A 13451-nucleotide genomic window follows, 5' to 3' on the forward strand; every position below is an offset into this window, starting at 1 on the left:
GAACTTTGGATCTGCTCCGTCAGTTAGATGCACCATTCCATGGTGGGCCACGAGCTTAAAAATAAAGTCAATCCATGACTTGGGTGGGCTACACCACATACTATAGTTGAGAGGGTTACCCTCCCATTAAAACATTCATAATCATTTATTGGGCCCACCTAGATGTGGTTCATAGATCCAACCCATTCATTGTGTGTCCCATTTGGATGAGGAGTCAGACCAAGTTTCATACACATCCAAAACTCATGTGGGCCCCACCAAATGCTTTTATACGTTTTAGGGATGTCTTCACATAGTTTTAGATGCTATGGCCCACCTGAGTTTCGTATATGACTGATTTTTGGACTTAAAGGGGACACATCAAATGCATAGTGTTGATGTTCTACACACATCATGGTGGGGCGCACACAGATTAACCTCATGGGAAGTTCCCATGAGGTGACCTTATAGTATCATTTCACTATTTAGGTAACTCCTTCATGGGTGTTACTCTAACCGTGTAGGGCCCACCTTGATATATTTTATGTATATTGACACTGTCCATTATTTTTCCATCATATTTTATGATGTGATTTCAAATCATAAGAACTAAATAATCTTAGGTGGGCTATACCAATCAAAACAATATAATGAATAACCATTAAAAACCTTTTGAAGGCCACAAAAGTATTGGATCAATTTGATCTTTGTAGTTTACCTTCATCTAGATCTTCTTTATATTATCAACAAATTGGATTGCAAATAAACATTACTAAAACCTTACGATAGGCTCTTTATAATTTTTAATGGCGAGGTACTATATTATCATTCTTTCCAGTGGTGTGGTCCACTTAAGATTTAAATCTACACAATTTTTTATACCCGGCCCAAAAATGGGTTGGAGAAATGTATGGGCAGCAAGGATATACAACACATCATCAAAATCTCACTTTTGTTATCTAACTTTTCAATTTTTCTTGTCAAAAGACAAAATCTAGTTTTCTTTTATAAAATATATATTTTTTTATAATTTGTCAATTTTTTCACAATTTTGTTTAATTTTTAAAATTTTCTTTTTCAAAATATCAAATTTTTTTTTTTTATCAAAATCTCACTTTTGTTATCTAACTTTTCAATTTTTCTTGTCAAAATACAATATCTACTTTTCTTTTTTAAAATATATATTTTTTTACAATTTGTCAATTTTTTCACAAATTTGTTTAATTTCTTAAATTTTCTCTTTTAAAATATCATTTTTTAAAAAAAAAATCTCACTTTTGTTATATAACTTTTCAATTTTTCTTGCCAAAATACAAAATCTAGTTTTCTTTTTTAAAAAATATTCTTTTTTCAATTTGTCAAATTTTTCACAATTTTGTTTAATTTTTTAAATTTTCTTTTTCAAAATATCATTTTTTTATCAAAATCTTTTTTTTTTTTCAAAATTTTAATTTTTCTTAAACATTATTAATTATTTTTCTAAGCTTCTCAACTAATTTTTTTTTTTCGAAATTCATAATTTTTTTAAGCTTCTTAATTTTTGACAATGTTTAAAAAATATGATATTTTGAAAAAGAAAATTTAAAGAGACGGTTTAGGACTGTCTCTAATAGAGACGGTTTACGATCGACTCTTATAGAAATGGTCTTTGACAGGGCCATATGACGGCTAAGGACAGTCTCTAATAGAGACGGTCCTTTCTCTAATAGAGACGGTCCTTGACAGTCTCTAATGAAGACGGTCTTTGATAGGGCTATAAGACGGTTAAGGACCGTCTCTAATAGAGACGGTCTTTGACAGTCTAAGATTACAAGTAAAAGACAGCCAATGACCATCTCTAATGCTGATGGACAATAACCGTCTCAGATAACTGCATATAAGACAGTCAAGGACCGTCTCTAATGCAGACGGTCTTTGACCGTCTCAGATGACCGCATATAAGACGGTCTTCGACCATCTTAAATGATTTGTAGATGTTCAATATTTTAAGACAATATTAAGGACGGTCAGGAGCCGTCTCTAAACCGTCTTTAAACCAAAGAATTTTAGAGACGGTCCTGGACCGTCTCAAAATCCATCCCTTCTTTTCCATTTATCACGTAGTGAGATTGCTATTGCTATTGGAATTGGAGCGGATTAGGTGCAGCCCTTACCATGGGGCCCACCTTGATGTGTGTATTCTGGCTGTTCATCCATTTTTTGAGATCATTTTATGCCATGAGCCCAAAAAAAAAAAAAAAAAAAAAAAATCCAAATCTTAGGTGAATGTGCTATAGGAAACAGTGTTGATTGATCATTAAAAACCTCTTGGGGCCCATAAAAGTTTTGGATCAAGCTGTTATTTATATATTCACTTCATCCAAGTTTACGGGACCTTATCAACAGGTTGGATGGCAAATAAACACTACCAAAACATTAGGGATGGGTCATAAGAAGTTTTTATTGGTGGGGCATTCAATCATCACTATTTCCTGTAGTATGGTCCACCTGACCTTTAGATCTTCTTCATCTTTGGGCTCATGTTCTAAAATAATCTAGCAAAAGAGATGGACAACTTGGATATAGATTATATACATCAAGGTGGGCCCTACAGTAAGGGCCTTCAACACTGGCAATCAACACTCCACACACATAGGAGTGCTGTGGGACTTGAAGAAATCAGCAAGTTGCAAGATCATTCCCACCGGGATGAAGTGAAAACATTAAAAAAAAAAAAGAAACTTAGCCTGATACGGAGCTTTTGTGGCCATACAAATGTTTTAACGGTGGTCACTAAATCTCCACTGTTTCCTCGGATCGTATGTGCCTTGAGTTTTGGATCCACGTGACTTTTCGTTTCTTATCCTAAGATGATCCTGAAAAACAGGTAGTGTATTTCTCACAAACATCATGGAGGGCCCCATCTAGCATCCCAGTACAGGAATTGTGAGGTTCTTTAATTTAACACATCTGAATTTCCAGCGATGGTCCACTAGCACAAAACAGGCACGTCAGTGCACAAATTTCTCACAAGGTTTTCTTTTCTTTTTCTTTTCTGAGATTTATTTAAATTTTTATCTTTTTTTTATCATTATTGAAATATAATGACGGTTCACTTCTTTCTAACATAATTTTTAATACAGTTAGTTAACTTACCATTATTTTTTAATCAGACCTCATTAAAATTTATGAGACTCGGTTGAGATTTCCAGCCCGAGTCTAACCTGACCGAAGCCCCAACCCAATCAAAATTTTGGGTTGAGCCAGTTGGGTGCGGGGTAGGCCCAATCAAACTGCACTCCTAGCAGCAAGTAGGGTGCGACAATGACCTAGGCTAGCCACCGGTCTAATTAAAAATTTTAATGGTTGCTTTGTCAGACAGGGATCATCTTGGTTTCGGACCTGACAGCCTCAGGTAGTTTTTCTCTTAAGTCTACTTGGAATGGATACAGACAGCAGCAGCCGAAGCTTCAATGGGCCGTGTGGGCCTGGAACAAAACTCTTCCGCCAAAGATAGGAACGTTCCGCTGTAAGATTATGCAGAACGCAGTCCCTGTGAATATTGCAGTTCAGAATTCTGGCGTGTACATGGCCTCCAGATGTGAATGTTGTAGGGAGGATAATGGAAGCTCAGCAGTTAGTCAGGATATCAGATATGGAGCATCACAGAGCCATTTGCAATCAACGGCCCAAGGGAACCAGAGCATTCAGCCTTCTCAGTCCAGGGGGACAGCGACTACAGAGATTGAGGCCAGTTGATGGATTAATTGAATGGGCATACAAAGAAATTGTTGGACCTCACATTCCCTCTGGAAGTTGCAATGGTGGGTGAAACCCTCCCCAATGGCCCCCATTGATCCCTTTGCTGGGGCCCACCTGAGTAGCTATCAGGCTGAAATCTGGTATTTAGACCTAACATGTTGGGGTTCATCTAAGGATGGGTTGGATGGCACTAATACATCATGTTGGACCCCACACAACTGGAACTCTTTGTAATTGTCATTAGTTCAACACACATGACCATTCCCAGTGTAATTATCATAAATCATTTTTAAATTCAATTCTCAAAAAATAAAAATAAAAATCATGCATATAGTTCATAACGCTCTGCATACAAATATTGGTGAGATTTTAAAAATATTGACATATTTTGGTGGAAAATTCATGAAACCTCATCAATATGGGTAATTATCATTAGTGCCCCTTATATTGGATTTTTAATTACCTATGTGGGTGGGTTGACGCGAGAAAGGGATTGGTAGCACAGGTAGGCACCATCATGATGTTTATGTGAAGTCCAGTACTGTATCAGCAGGTAAGTCACCCCGTCTTTAGATGAACCCCAGGGCAATGCTGACCTTCCAAATTGTTTCTCTTGGCGTGGCACAACTGATCGAATCACTAATGGACTTGATTTTTTTATCCCCAGACCTAAATGCTGGTGGGCATCTAATGATTAGAGTGGATTTCATATAATCATCATGGTGGACGCTCTAACAATCAAGCATGTACATCTTTCTCCCAATTGTTTCATTTGTTATTGTCCACTTAAATCATAGGTTAGTCTTATTTTTTAGCCCTAGACCTAAATATATGATTACACATCTATTGGCCAGAGTGGATCTCACATACACACATGATGGGCCCTGTAAACAAATCAAGAATGGGTGTCCCATAAATTTTCTTTTATATATATATATATATATATATATATATATATATATATATATATATATATATATATATATATATATATATATATATATATCATAGATTTGTTTTTGAAATGGAGAAGAAGGCAACCCTTGATTTTCGGTGGGCACCATCATAATATGCATGTGAAATCCACTCCAAACATTAGATGTGTAATCTCATTTTAAATTCAGGCCAAACAATAAGGTTGATCTTTAATTTAGGTGGGCCATATCAAATGAAATAATGGGAAGAGAGACATCCACCTTTGATTTTTAGAAAGCCCACTGTGATGATTATATGAAATCCACTCTAACCATTAGATGGCACATCAAACTTTAGATACGGGCCCACCAATCATTCCATCCATGAAAAACAGTTTGAAGGGTATGCATTTTCCATACACCTTATCTAATAATGTGGTACACTTGAATCAAGAATTGAGCTGCATTCGGGCCCTCGGCATAACAAGGGGGTGAGGCACCTAGTGCTTTACATAACATCACTCTAGATCCACTGAGCCTGGGCCGCAAACCCCTTTGTTCACAGTTGATCCATCATTAACAATTCAAATGCAAGGTAATCTAATTAAATATTTTGCTTGTGAATTATGGTTTTAATGTAACACATAAGCACTATCATTATAATTTTTATAATGTTTGCTTAAATATGTAATTCACCACATAATTTAACAATCAAATGCCAATATAATAAGAGACAAGTAAAGAAATTTATAATTATTACAATTTTAAATTATATTAACGTGGAAATTCTTACAAAAACGCATGTCCTTATAGTTAATATTGTTTGGCATTTCAGCAAGGTAAAGTATCATTATTACAATTTTACAATGCCTAGCCAAATATGAGAATTGTTAGCCAAAATATTTGTTTTTTAAGACACATGTATTGTAATTTATAATCATTACAGTTTTACAATAGGTTATGCTGTAATTCACAGTTTAAACAGTCCTGATAAATAATTACTTAGATTGATAAGTTAGCTTACTGGAAACCTTTCTTTTTAAAGCTATTAGAATGTAATTTCTATATTAAGCAGCTAGTTTTTGGTAAAATACCCTTAAAATTTTCTCAATAGTATTGTGATTTTAACATAATAAATATTTGAAATTTTAAACTAATTAGTATCTACCAATATTTTAAAATTTTAATAATACACCATAAATTTCTGTGATCACCTTGGACATGCTGTTCAATGCCCATGCTGGACCTGGGTCCTGGTCATCATAGTGCGGGCTGGGCCGGGCCTAACATCGCTGCCCCTGCTAATGGTGTATGCCACATAATGCTCTTCAATAGTAGACCTAAAAATAAATGCTTATGAAGACAATACAACACAAATAATAGGCCAAATATTGAATGGCCTGGATCATAAAATCTAAGAACATTTTTGGGTCAAACCCCATCTATTGCCGGCTTCATTAAATTAGCACATCTAGTCCACCAGCACAAAACGGGCATGTTGTTGCTCAAATTTCTCAAATACTCCAGCATCCACTTTAACCCACCTCACAAACGTTTTGTTTTAATTCTTTCCTTTTTAATATTTATTTGAAATATAATGGTAGTTCACTGCTTTTTAACTTAATTTTTAATAAAGTTTATTATCATTATTTTTTAATCAAACCTGATTAAAATTTATGAGATTCAGCTGAGTTAACTCATTCAATTCTTGGCTCATTGTTCGACTGAGCACCAGTCTGACATGGAACTTTATACAGTAGGCATATGATGCAAGACAACTAACTACTTGCACTAAAAAATCGAAGTAACAGATGGAGGCGAATCAATTTCTTTATCTCATAACCTAGGCCTCACTTCCCATGAGTTAGGTCATTGTTCGAACTCCTCCCATGGGTTCACATCACATGGGTCTCGTCTCATATGAGTCACCCACCTCACACAGGCGCCCACCCCGAGTGTGCCCTCATATCTTATATGCCATTCCACTTGAGCCCGGTGTGAAATTTTCCCTACATTAAGGTATCTTTCAAATAATGAAAAAGCATGAATTAAGCCATTAACTCTATGATAGTTGCATAGGCAACAGGTGGGAGCGCAACTTGGGCAGGTTGCCAACGCGAGCCCAAGCAACCTCAAGCTGGGTCAACCTGTGACTCGATCCAACCCTAGCCCAATCTAATGTACCATATCGTCAACTCTAATCCATCTCAGGTGGGTCAGGCCCACAGTACTACAATAATAAAATCTACTAATAGTAGTAATTTAGTAGCCTATACTAAATGTACCTTAAATATATAATTTATACTACATATGTAATATAGGCTCAGGTTGCTCGAGTACTCAACCCAAGTACAACACAACCTGGGTTTGTATTCAGTATTTCCAGCCCAAGCCCAACCTGATCTCTGCTCAACCCAACCGGATCAAAATTTTGGGTTGAGCCAGTTGGGTTTTGGTTGACCCAACCAAATTGCACCTCTAGCAGAAAGTAGGATCCGACAATGGGGTAGGCTAGCCTGGCCAGAATGAGTCTAAGACAATTTAGGGCTGGGTAGATGAGTCTGGAGGGCCATGTGTTGTAAATGGGCTTGAGTTTTAGGCCCACTGATTAATTGATTGGATTTGGCTTTCATATGCTTTAGGCCTACAAGTAGGGCTGAACTTATTAAACATTTGGGGAGATGATCATCTGGATGGTGGACCCAGTTGGGCTGTTATAGCACATATGGTGTTCTGGGCTTGACTTGGGCGAGTTACAGAACCAGACAAGTCGTCCAAGTCGTCGGGTCTCTTAACCAGACAAGTCGTCCAAGTCGTCCAAGTCGTCGGGTCTCTTAACCATTGTCCCATTTGCCACCCTAGAAAGAAAATTTACTAGGTAGTGTAGATGAATGGAGTCAGATATGCATAGATCTCTAATCTCTATGTTTAAAATCTGATGGTGTAATTAAAAAATTGTAGGGGTCAGCTCTCAGCTGGTCATCAATCTGATTTGGGCAGCACCAGAATCATTTTAGTTTTGGTACGTGGCAGTGGGATTCAGGTCCATTTGGGTTTGGATAGGTCCCTGTTGATTTCATTTTAGCTAGTTTTGTGCAAATTGAAACCATTTAAGAATTGTATCTAGAAGTATATTTAAATTCCACTCCAACCATTAGATGTGTAATCATGCTGACGTTTGATTCATGTGGGCCACATCAAAGGAAACAGAATAAGGCATCCATACTTGATTTTTATGAAGCCTGCCATGATAATTAAATGAAGCCCACTCCAACCGTTAGATTTCACACCAAGCATTAGTCATAGAGCCCAAAAATAAGGCCTATATGTGATTCTGGTTGCCCGCACCAAGGGAACAGTTTGGAGGGTACTTCTGTATGCTATTTTCATTCGTGTGGTTCACCTGAATTAGGGATAGGGATGATTAGACCTAAAATACAATAAGACTATGATAGGCTTACTTGAGCTGCATATCACTTAGTCACCGTAAAATATTGTTATCATGCAAATGCTAATGGGCTGGGGCAGGCCTGGCTCATGCTGGGGTGGCTTGAATTTTAAGCCCGAGCCTTGCCCTTGGGCTTCGCCTTGCTCTAGGTGGGCCAGCCCATATTGACAGCCCTATACACCCCTACTTAAACTTTGATGTTTAAGCCCAGCAACTAATAGTATTGCGCTTGCTCATGTGATCATGATTAAATGGACATTCTAAAACAAATCTAAAGAAAATAAGAAAATGGTATAAAATAGGACTTGGATTCCCTACTGACCCCTTCATTACCAACTTCGATTCTCGAAAAGATCTGTGAGCCATACCATGTGTTTTTTCCATGCTGTCTATCTATTTTCCCAGCTTATTTTAGGGCGTCAACTAAAAAATGAGGCAGATCCAAATCTCGAATAGACAACACCATAGAAAACAACAGTTCATCCATTGGATGCAATCTTAGATTCCAACCTGTTCATTGGATGTGGAAGTCCCGTGGGGTACAACTTAAGCGGATTAGGTGAGACCCCGGTCTTACCCATGGTGGTGGTGCCATTGCCACAGGCCCCACCTTGATGTATGTGTTATGTATCCATGGTCTCCATTTTCAGATCATTTTAGCGCATTTTCTAAAAATGAAGCAGATTCGATCATAGATTCAATTATGAGGTGGACCATACCATCAGAAACAGTGGTGCTTGATCATTAATGGGCCACAAAAGTTTTGGATCAAGCTAATATTTGTTTTCTCCTTTCATCCAAGCTTATGTGATCTTATCAACAGATTGGATGGTAAATAAACACTACGGAAATACTAAGCTTCTCTTTAAGAAGTTTTAAATGATAGGATGATCAATCACCATTGTTTCTTATGGTATGGTACACCTGATGATAGGATCTGCTTCATTTTTTAGATAATGTCCTAAAATGATCTAGAAAAACGGATGAATAGTGTGGATACATGATACATATATTAAGATGGGCCCCATTGTAATCCTACCATAAGAGCTCCATCGTCTTGGGTGAGGACAGGGTCTCACTTAATCTGCTACCGGGTACAGCAAAGGAAACAATGGAGATAAGACGGGGCTAATGGATGTGTATCTTTCATCAAAATCATTTGAAACACCGTGGCCAAAGAAAAGGAAACGGATTGGCTACTCCCCCTGCCACCAGCCAATGGCTGGTGGTCGGTGCTCAGTGGGCCCCACCATGATGTATGTGTTTCATCCATACTGCCCATCTATTTGTATAGATCATTTTAAGATATTAGACCAAAAATTAGGTATATCCCAATCTCAAGTGGACCACATTACAGGAAACAGTGTTGAAAGAGTGTCGACCATTAAAAACTTTTTGTGGGCCATAAAAGTTTTGGATCAAGCTGATCTCTGTTTTTTCACTTCATCTAGGTCTGTATAACCTAATCAACAGATTGGATGTTAAATAAACAATACAGTGGGCCTTAGGAGGATTTTAATGGTCGATATCCAATCAATATTGTTTTCCAGTGGTGTGGTCCACTTTAAATTTACATCCATCTAATTTTTGGGATCAAGCCATAAAATAATCTGTTAAAATGGATGAACGGAATGGATGAAACAGATAAATCATGGTGGGGCCCACAGAGCACTGACCATCAGCCACCACGCTGGTGGCAGGGGGAGTAGCCAATCCGTTTCCCAAAGAAAAGCACAAAGCCCGACCAAAAATGAGGAGCGTTAGACTGCATGAATTTAGAAGGTATAGTTGCTGTTAACATACATTGCTTCCATCATTGTGGCCTCTGCCAGTTTTATATCGAGCTTATTGTTTTAGATGAAGGTTGTAACCTGATGGACGGAGTGGATTTTACCCGATTTTGTATCGTTACAGGCTGGGCCGTTGGCCAGCCTATTTTCAAGCTCGAAACCGGCCCATTGACACCCATATAAGATAGAGGGTGTTAATTATTATGAACTCGTATCCTTTGTTTTTAAGAAATACAAATTTTCTATCTCCAGCTTTTTCATTGAGCCATGTTATCATCGGATATTATTGCATTAAACAGAGAATGCAGGACAAGGATTAGCTGCAGGTTAAGTAGCAAGACTTTACTGAAGTGACATCACCAAGTTCTGTGGGGCCCACCATGATGTATGTATTACATCCACACTGTTTATCTATTTAGAGATATCATTTTAAGGCATGAGACAAAATAATTGAGGCATATAAAAAATTCGAGTGGACCCACCACAAAAAGCAGTAGAGAGAGTACCTTCCAAGGGTTTAGCATGATGTTTATTTGAGATTTAACCTGGTTATAAGTTAACATAGACATGAATGAAGGAAAAACACAAATATCTGCTTGATCAAAACTTCTGTGGCCCCTAAAAGTTTTTAATGGCCGGTGTTTTCTATGGTGGGGTTCACTTGAGCTTTGGATCTGACTCTTTCTTTGGATTATACCTTAGATTGATCTCTCCGAATGGATGGACGCCATGGATAAAACACAAACATCATGACTAGGCCCACGGAGCTTGCTGACATCACTTTAGTAGGAGTCTTGCGACTCAACCTGTGTTAGTAGCTAATTCGCATCCCAAATTGGGACTAGGGCTGTACACAAACCGAGTTAGCTCGGTTGGCTTGCTCGACTCAACTCAAAGAAGCTCGAATCGACTCGGTTCGAAGCTGAGTTCAAGCCGAGTCGAGCTGATTTTTTAAGCTCGAAAAAATTTCATATCGAGTTTCAGCTTGCCCGAGCTCGAGTCAACTCGGATCGAACCCCAACTCGAATCGAACCAGTTCAATGACTCGGTTACTTTGATATTGATGTTTCTCACCAAGTATTCGATGAAATGACTCAACGAAGTGTCAGTTGGTGGCAATGAAGGTATGTATATGAAACAAATACCTTTTTTTTTTTTTCCTTAATTTTGATGTTACCTACAAGGTGTTTGATGAAATACCTGTAAAACCGTTGTTATCGTTTTACATAAGGTGTAGTCCATGTGTTTGTGAAAATACTGCACAGGCGAACTCGGCGCGAACTTGCCCGAGCTGCTAGCCAAACCAAGCCGAGACAAGTTCAAGCTGGGGTAAGCTAGTGGCCAAGCCAAGTCGAGTTGTACCAAGCTTGACTTGGTTATACTCCTGTACACCTCTAATTGGCACAGCTCATTAATAAAATGACCCAAATACAAGGAATGAAAAATTATATTTCCCATAAACAAGGATTCAGACTCGATTATGAATTAAACGCAGAGCATTGCCTCGGGTGTGAAGAGTAAAACTTGTGTACATGCAACATGTGTCAACATAGCACATAGGTGCGAGATCCGATCCGATGCATCCATGAGGTTGGTACGAGCTTGTACTCGTGTCTTAAATTAATCAGCTCTATTTGATGGCTTAGAAATCTTCGGCCAAGTCCAGAGTCATATGTTTGTTTCGCGAATTGTATCCAACAAGACCACTGGATCAATCTGATTTTTCGTCTAAAGAAACAGTATAGTGGGTTTTTTCTGATGGATGGATTACATCTCGCACATGTGATGCCATTCTGGCATATGTATGGCATATACGTGAGCATTATTACACGCGTCTGACCTTAAAAAGATTCTTAAAGGCTAACGGCAGGTGTTGGTGGTCATCATGAGAAATGTATTGGCACTTGCATTCCACTCGCATTCTCTTTACCTTTTTCCAACTTTTTAATGAGCGTACCTTTGCCTACGTGGCTTAATCTCTGTCGTATACTAAGAATTTTTATTAACCATTAGATTGGTTCATTTTTCCACACTAAATGGTCAGTATTGAACGATTTTCTCCGGTTGCCTTGCTGCCGACTGATCAGATGGCTAAGATGATCTTATCTATGAGCCATTCATTTAACATTGAAAGAGGGGACCACTAGATGAACGGCCAGATGATCCGCCAGCCCATCACATTTAACGATGGAAAAATAGCTCCACCGTGTCCCCTTTCAAGCGTGGAGAAATGGTTGGTGAGGTTTGTGCTTTTACTTCAGCATCTTGCCTTTGGGGGTTTTCCCAAAAGCATATTCTTCTTGTCGGTGGCTAGCTCTATTCTTTTTATTTTTTATTTTATTTTTTATTATTTTTTTTAAAAGTCTGCAAATTTGGCTCAGTGGGATGTATCTGTTATATCCGCTCCATTCATCCATTGGCGAGCATAACTTAGGACATGTCCTCAGACATGAGTTAGATCCAAAGCTCAAATGGACCACACCATAGGAGATATTGGGGTTAAAGATGGACCACACCATAGGAGAAGATGGTGGGGTTAAAGATGCCAGATGTTGAAAACCTTCTTATGACCCACCAACCTGTTCATATTGCTAGAGGTGTACACAAGTTGATATGAGTCGAGATTGGCACAGCTCAGCTCGACTCGCCCATGAGCTAACCCCAGCTCGCTCGAACTTAGTTTAGAACTGAGTTGAATCGAGCTTTTTCAAGTCAAGTCGAGCAAGTTAACCGAGCTAACTTGGTTCATATACAACTCTACATATAACTACTCTAACCTGGATGAAGGGAAAACACATGCCACTAGAAACAATGACGAATGACTATTAAAAACTTTATGTAGATCACAAAAGTTTTGGATCAATTTGATATTTGTATTTTCCCTTCTTCCACATCTTTTTACATTATCATTAGATTGGATTGCAAATAAACACTAAGAAAGCTTTACGATAGCCTCTTTGGTAATTTTAAATGATGGGGCACTCAGTCATCACTGTTTCCAGCATTGTGGCCCACCTGAGATTTGGATCTTCATAAAATTTCGAACCCTAACTGATGAACGGCGTGGATATCATCGGCTCCCCTCTATTACGCCATATCTTGGCATGACTATTAATTGCAAGGGACAGGTGTCACGTGGATCACGTATTGGGTAATATCAGCAAGCTATAGTGTGCTGAGTAAACTCAGTAGGACTCACACGTGTGCCTTGTACACACCTTTCATCCGTTGTTCTGTATCCAAAATCTTAAAGCATGAACCCAAGATCGAAGCAGATCGAAAGCTCAAGAGACCGCACCACAGGAAGCACGGGGGATGATGAAGCCCAAGGTTGATAAAATTAAGGAGCGGATTAGGTGAGACAGGAGCGCCAACCATGAGGGTGGGGCCCTTACCATGGGATCTCCCTTGATGTGTATATTCTGTATCTACATTGTCTATCCATTTTTTTTCTTTCTTTCTTCGGAAATCTCAAAAATGAAGAAAATCCAATTATCAAGTGGACCATACTTTAGGAAACAATAGTGATTGAACGCTATCATTAAAAACTTTTAGGATGCGCCTTAACTTCTCTGTGGT

At 38.4% G+C, this 13451-nt stretch overlaps 1 protein-coding gene across 1 annotated transcript in view; it reads left to right on the forward strand.

Moving 5' to 3' along the window:
• Window positions 1–12111, forward strand: part of LOC131223389 (disease resistance protein RPS2-like) — a 93610-nt gene extending 81499 nt beyond the window's left edge. Inside the window, exon 2 of the transcript XR_009160418.1 lies at window positions 11917–12111. The gene's annotated coding sequence lies outside the window, so the exon portion shown is untranslated. The remainder of the gene's footprint in view (window positions 1–11916) is intronic.
• The last annotated feature ends 1340 nt before the right edge of the window (window positions 12112–13451 follow it).

Source organism: Magnolia sinica, chromosome 13 (genome assembly GCF_029962835.1).
Source record: "Magnolia sinica isolate HGM2019 chromosome 13, MsV1, whole genome shotgun sequence".
In the NCBI taxonomy this organism is placed as follows: domain Eukaryota; kingdom Viridiplantae; phylum Streptophyta; class Magnoliopsida; order Magnoliales; family Magnoliaceae; genus Magnolia; species Magnolia sinica.